This window comes from Capsicum annuum, unplaced genomic scaffold (assembly GCF_002878395.1).
Source record: "Capsicum annuum cultivar UCD-10X-F1 unplaced genomic scaffold, UCD10Xv1.1 ctg70592, whole genome shotgun sequence".
NCBI classification, from domain to species: domain Eukaryota; kingdom Viridiplantae; phylum Streptophyta; class Magnoliopsida; order Solanales; family Solanaceae; genus Capsicum; species Capsicum annuum.
Window position 1 is genome coordinate 4,021 of NW_025880338.1, and position 7,218 is coordinate 11,238.

Consider the following 7,218-nt stretch of genomic DNA (forward strand, 5'->3'; position numbering starts at 1 on the left):
GTCATTTTGTTTCAATAATGATACATGTTATATTTATCTTTATGTTTACAATAATTCATTTCACTTTCCTTGAGTCGAGGGTCTACTGGAGACAGTTTCTCTACCTGCAAAGATTGGGGTAAGGTATGTATACACTCTACCCTCCTCAAACCCCACTTGTGGGATTATACCGGGTACGATGTCATTGTTGTTGCTAAGCTCATCAAACTCCTCTTCCCTGAACCTAACCTCTGTATCGATGCAATATAACATCTATCTAGAGTTTGGAATACACTTTCAGAGAGTTAATTAATGCCATAATCTATTTGAATCCTATGCATGAGTGTCTTATTAAATACATATCGACAAAAAAATTCAATATTTCATGCAGCTATTTCTATAGTGTAGAACTAACCTAATTCCTTTCTTTCCATTTTGGGAAAAAGTCATTTCCCAGAAGTTGAAACAAATGGTCCCTCATCTCATCATTGGTCATAAGTAAGCACCTAAATTTTATTGATGCATACAGCCAGTACTTGAAGAAACAAGTCAATTTCCCATGGGAATGAATTACAACAACAACATACCCAGTGTATTCCCACCTAGTGGGGACTAGGGAAGCTAGAGTGTACGCAGACCATACCACTACCTCAGGTGAAGTAGAGAGACTGTTTTCGATAGAACTCGAGCTTAGAACCAATAACAGTATAGCAAACACAAAACGTAAATGCATATAAACTTGTACAAGAAAAATAAACTAACAACGCTAGCCATAAGATAATACTAGAGCCACAAGATAATGATAGATAAATTAATAAAAGTAACTCTATGGAACATAACACTCAAGGAAATCTTGAAATGCTTGAATGTTGCACTTTACCCAAGGAAATCATAGTTGCAAAGATATCACTTTCAAAAATATCCACCATATTTATGATATCAAAGCCTTAGGACTCCTTTGATGTGCTTATGCTACCAAAAATGCTCTCAGGAACTATTTTCGAGATTTCTTTCTTTCCTACTTTATAGGTTTGTAGAACACACTTTTCGGCGAGTCTTTACCAAAGATGAGCCTTTCTTTTCTTTAGCCAACACTTATCACCCACTTTTATCACTGAAACAATCACTAAAATCAGTTTTAAGTAGCAATATGGGGGAGAACAGAATTTATTTTGTAGTTGGTTTCAAGTCCTATGATGTTACGAGATTGATCAATAGGGCAGAAACTGGTTCAAATATGTGGAAAGAAGTAGGAACTTGATGCGCCTAACCAATTTTAACAATAAAGCTTTGGAGTGGTTAACTTTTGTTTTTCTACAAGCCTCAAGGGACACCAGAATGCACCAAAGAAGGTGGAAGCTCAATGACAAGTTTGCAAATTTTTATTGTGACAGAAAAGGGTGCAGTACTACATCAGGCTAAACACAGACAGCTAGATTATATGTTTTTGATGAATTTGAAAGAAATGGATTGAAACAGGTAACTAAGGGATTAAATAATTTCCACCAGAAACTGCCACTTTACCCTCAAAAGGTAGGGTAAGGTTTTTATACACCCTTCTCTCCCTAGACCCCACTTGTAGGACTATACTGGTATGTTGTTGTTGTTGTAAAAATTAGACTAATTCGGATTAATTTAGAGAAGAGGGAAATAGAATTGTCAAAAGGACAGTAATTACAGTACATTGTTCAGGTTTTTCTAAAAATCTTCATGTTGAAACAGCTCAGGAGCTCCCCTCCTACCTCTTCTCTTTCTTTAATTTGTCGACTTATTATTTAAGTAGAAACTAGGCATCCTATGTCTTGGATTCTGGGGAGGATGCATCCTCCAAAGACCAAAGCTAAATGAGGAAACATAGGAAAGAAATAAAAGATCATTAAGGCTAGCATGACTTGGGAATGCTTTTGAAGACATTTACTAACAATGAAAGCAGTTCCTTCAAATCTAAATATATTTGCCTCTTCAGATGTTTTCTGAGTGGCCGTACATTTGGTTAGCTCCTTCTATTGACTTAACACTTTTTCCTTTTGCAGGCATTTAGTTTTCCTTTTCTTTAGTATTAACATGTCTCATTGGTCGATTATATTTTTCCATATTTTTTCCGATAAACATAAAATCCATAAGTACACCAACAGAATTACATTGCTTCAAATGAACTGACAGTGAAAATGCCTCATCTATCCCTCTGGTGAGCCGCTTCCAACTCTTAAGCAACTAGGACAACTTCGCAGCTGGTAAGTCCCTAGTTCATCAAAAACTCAAGCATCATGTGCAACATTTGGTTGGGGGAAGTGAGTTGGAGAAATAAGATAAAACTATAGGAAATTTTAACACTCGGAATCATCTGAATCCTTTTCAGTTTTCATGCAAACACCATTTTCGCTAAGGAACCTAACTATGGATAGTATAGTTTTCTCCTTACAGCCATAAAGAATTGAAAATTACTATAATTGAATCCCATCTGCATGGAATTTCTATTTTACTTTACAAGTGAAGTAAAGAACATGTTAATGCTAAAAGTAGAAAATAAGGGTAAGACTTGCAACTACCTTATTTTGCGGATGAATTGATTGGTAACCTCAGCCTTTTGTAGCTTGAAAAGTTTATCATTATCCGACAACAAGCTCTTATCTTTTTCATTATCACAGTCATGATTAGATAGCCTGGAGTTGTATAACTCAAGATCCAATGCCTCCAAATACAAGTCCAACAATGCAACTTTATGGTACCTTCCAGCTTCATGTAAACACTAAAATAACAATTTAGTCACAAAATAGAAATCTTTCCCATATTGCACAAATAATTAGATTTGCATTCAATTGCCACAATTTGGCATGTCCATAATATTCAGGCAACAAATAGAAACAATATGTAGAAAAAACCAAGAGATTCATAAGATAATAATTGCCTGAGCTTGAGATATTTAAGAGACTCCAACTATCTAAAAGACATCGTGTAATATTGAGGGGGTGGCAAGTCTTGAAGGAAGAAATAATGAAAGAAGTGCAAACATTGATTTTTCTTCTGGCTGTTTACAACCAACAGTAGAATCTAGAGAATTAAAGAAAATCCAATAAAGATATAGCCATTTATTTGAAGAACTCAACCAATAACTAACTACTGGATATGTTGATGTTGTTGTTAACCAATAAAAAACTAATATCATATAGAATTTGGGTTTGTATTCTTTACTTAAATAACATGTTCACCAGGAAACTACTGGATAACATCATAACTTTTTAGAGCACTTCAATGATGATATTGACAGTAGCAAAGAAACTAAACCATTTCTACTTCTAGATACGGTTAGCTACACTTATTCATTAAGAAACGATGAAACCATTCCAACTTTAAGTTCATCAATCACAACGCCAAAATCGGTCATATACCAGAAGTATACCAAAAAGTAAAGAACCTACAAAAAGACATGGAGCATTGAAAAGTTGTGAAATAATTTTCCAAGTCTTATCGCCGTCAGAATGAGTAACCGATATGAATAACATTAATCTTACAGAAACAATGAATAATAAAACCTTACCATAAGGCGAGATCTCCATAGTTCCTGCAACCTCTGCAGTTCTAATAGTTCATGGTCTAGACTCATAGCATTTAGTTCTGCATGATTATTCCTGGCAATATTCATGGGCTATTTAGAGAGATTCTCCTCTAATATGAAGTTCACTTTAGAAATTTTAACCATTATAAAGGGGGATATACAATACAAACCGTTTTACAGAATATATCCTATAAGATGGAAGATCAAAAGCATGATTAATCAATTTCTCTGGCAAATTAGCAAGATCCTCATACCATGACCTCTGTAATGGTTTAACAATTATAGATAAAATAATAAATATACAAAGTTGTCACTTAGATGATGCAACTTGATCTTCACATGGTAACCACGTGATTGTAAAAACCACTAATAATACATGTTGGAGTAGAATATCAATAGAAAAAAGGCCTTACTATCATTCCACAATATCTAACACATGGACATAACCTACAATTGCGAGTTAGTTAAGGTCACAGCCTGAAAAATTCTAACTAAGTTGGGTAAATTTATGTTTCACCTATTCAATATCAACAACTACAAAAGGCTCTTTGAAGAACTAGGAAAATATACGGGCTAAATCCTATAGAAGTCCGAGTACAGAAGTTAGCTCTTTCAAGGAAATATTTGATCCCCCATTTAGACCTAGACACCAACCAAATAGAAATACAATAGAACCATATAAGTGTAAAGTCTGAGAGTAATTCTTACCTTATTATCTCCCTCGTCAACTAAAATCTTAAGCACAAAGCTAAGAGGCTCAATGGAAAGGTGTTGGACTAGTGCCATCTGGAGAAACCATTATGATACTTGTAAGTATATGATTTGGAACTTATGTACATTTAGATTTATAATAAAGCAGATTTGAAAAACACATGATGGGTATAGTCCTAATGTATAATTACAAGACGACAAAAATATGCTACAGACCTTTAAGGCTCTAACAAATGAAGTAACTGTTCCATCTTGTCTTAAAAGATAGTTCCTCAAGAAAGTCGCCACCTTGTCGCCAACACTAAAGCCTACAAAATTTTGTACTAGAGTAGCCTCAATGATTGCATCCATCCTTTCAACTAGGGATTTTAGAAAGAACATTGATGTAGATAAATATTGAAGTGCAATGGAAGTGAGCACATTTGTAGGAGCATCAGTACTAGTAGCAGCACCAGCAATTAGGATGATTGGAATCTTAGCAGACCATTCACTAAGAAAAGCAAAAATTACTTATAAGAATCATAATACAGAAGTGATTTTATATATAAGAACTAAGAACTATAATGTGGTATAAACTCTAAGAAGGGTATGAACTAAGAACAGAAAATATTTTCCATGAAAAAACATTTTCCTTCATACCAAACACACCCAAAATAAAATAGGAAATTGAGGTAAAACTTAGCCAAAAATTATGCAGTCAGTACATGCACGGTGCACCATAAGCAATTTGTTTGTAGCAAGTACAATTAAATCAACCTTATCCCTAAAGCAAGCAAATTCCTACCTTAACCAAACTAAGAAAAGGTCTTTACCTTTCTTAAGCCTTGAGGTAATTAAAATGCATCAAATTAGAGTTAGTTTATGCATAAATCTGATTTGCTATATACTGTTGCTCCAGCTTTTGCCAGCACTGCAGCAGAAAACTCCATTTTTAACTTGGAATACGTATTATTGCCCAGTAGAGACATGAATGATCTGAGGACAACTAATCATCTTAGTAGGTAGTAAATCGTACTTAGAATTTCTGGAAGCTTGAATTTCTCTTCCTCCATGCAGCTTGTGAAGCAACAGACTTGGAAATCTTTTTAGTTTCTTCAAGATCAAGATCAATAGTTACCAGCTTCTTAGCACAGCATTTGCAATAGCCATCAGAGACAACAATTGCACGTGATATAGTCCATTTTCCATTACCCAACCAGCCTTGTCCTTGCCAGCAGCCACCTTCATTTTCAACAGCTTTGTGTATGGAAAAGGACATAACAAAAACACAAAAACACAAGAAAGACTGAATTTAAATTGTACGTCACGTTCCTTCATAAATTTTACATAAAAAGCTAGTTGTCGAGAGTCTGTGCCTGTTTTAAAAAGTAGTCACACATTGCTAAGCTTTAGTTTTTGCCCATTTTCTACCACTAGCTCTAAGATGAGTTACATCTAAAGAAATTGCTTTAGTTTGCCTATTTGCTACCATTAGCTATAAGATAAGTTTAGAGTTACATCTAAAGAAATTGATTTGTTAAAGGTGGGACAACTTTAAAATGTCATTAGCAATAAATGATAAAAGGTTGCTTAGGTTTTATCAAAGAGCACCAAGACCTATAGTAATATCAAGAGCCGAACTGTTATACAGATCAGGAGATAATAGACTTATAAAAATTTTTTTAGCTAATTTAACTTAGTTTCTCAACCATGAACAAGGCCAAACCTAGAAGTTGACGTACGATTCTAGCCGAAATTTGTATCTTTAGTTCAAACCCTATACTTGCATCAAGAAATTGCATCAAGAAATTAACTTAATATGTACAATAATTAAATATAAAAGCCCATCTGACTTAATGTTGCTATCCTAGAATTTAGACAGAACGCATAAAATTCAAATCTTGGCTTCGCCGCTATATGCACCCCAATAATATAGGACAGGTTTCTTCTAATCGCAAGGTAGCGGAAAAGAAACCACCTTCATATCTAATAATCCAACATCACCAAATCCAATACCATAACTTTTATTTTTCTAAATCTATAGCATATGACCAAGAAACCACCCCAAGGTAGGGAAAGGTCTGTGTATGCTGTATCCTTCCTAAATTCTGCTTTGTTGTTGTCGTAGTTTGATAAGTGTCCCTTCTCCAGACAAAAAGAGGAAAAAAAAATGGTCATGCTACAGACAACTGAGTTGGGACTCCAAAAAATAGTTTGAGCAACATCTCAAAAGCATTAAACCATAAGTCATTTCTAATCTAAAACCAAAAAAAAAAAACTTAAATGGGTCAATTAAACCACTCTTTGAAACCCTTATATTATAATATAGGAAGAATGGTGCAAAATAAAGCAATTCAGCAATTGAAATTAAAATAACAATTCAGCAATGGGCTAACTAAACCACTCCCCGAAACCCTTTAAATATTTTATGGTTAGAGAAGAAGAAGAATTAGGTGAGTATCTTGAATAAAACAAGAAAAATATTGACAATAATACAGCAATTCAGCAGCCTACGAATGAAAAAGAGAAACTCGATTGATTGGAAACTGAGGCGTACCTAGAATTCCTTGAGTTTAGGGTAGATCTGCGAGAATCGTTGAGATTACGCAAAGCATGAACGGTGGAAAATAAAGAGAACGCTAGGGTTTTGCGATGAGGTTTAATTTTCCGAAAAGAAAGCATTTTCTAATTCACTTTCACCATATAATTATATGTTCAGATTATAATATGATTTGGCGCTAGATTAAAAAAAATTGGCGCTTTCATTTTTGTTAAAAGAAAAAAAAATTCTCCGCTTATGCTTCAATGATATATTATTTGGGGCCACATACTAAATTTTTTTAGGACCACATTTAATACCTTCACAATAAAGTATATAAATAAGGACCAAAATATAATCATGTCTCAATACCTATACTTTTAGAGACGGGATTATCAATTCGTCCTAATATTTTGGTCATAAATAAAGTTTTTTCTTGTAGTGAACAACGGAG

At 34.1% G+C, this 7,218-nt stretch overlaps 1 long non-coding RNA gene across 1 annotated transcript; it reads right to left on the bottom strand.

Annotated features, from left to right (window-relative positions):
- Positions 1-51: 51 nt before the first annotated feature.
- Positions 52-6,913, bottom strand: LOC107842537. The gene is made up of 6 exons (XR_001665844.2): positions 6,783-6,913; positions 5,262-5,482; positions 4,463-4,736; positions 4,244-4,321; positions 3,518-3,608; positions 52-2,728 (listed from the first exon to the last, which is right to left on the bottom strand). It is a non-coding gene; the product is annotated as an uncharacterized LOC107842537 (long non-coding RNA).
- Between the last annotated feature and the right edge of the window lie 305 nt (positions 6,914-7,218).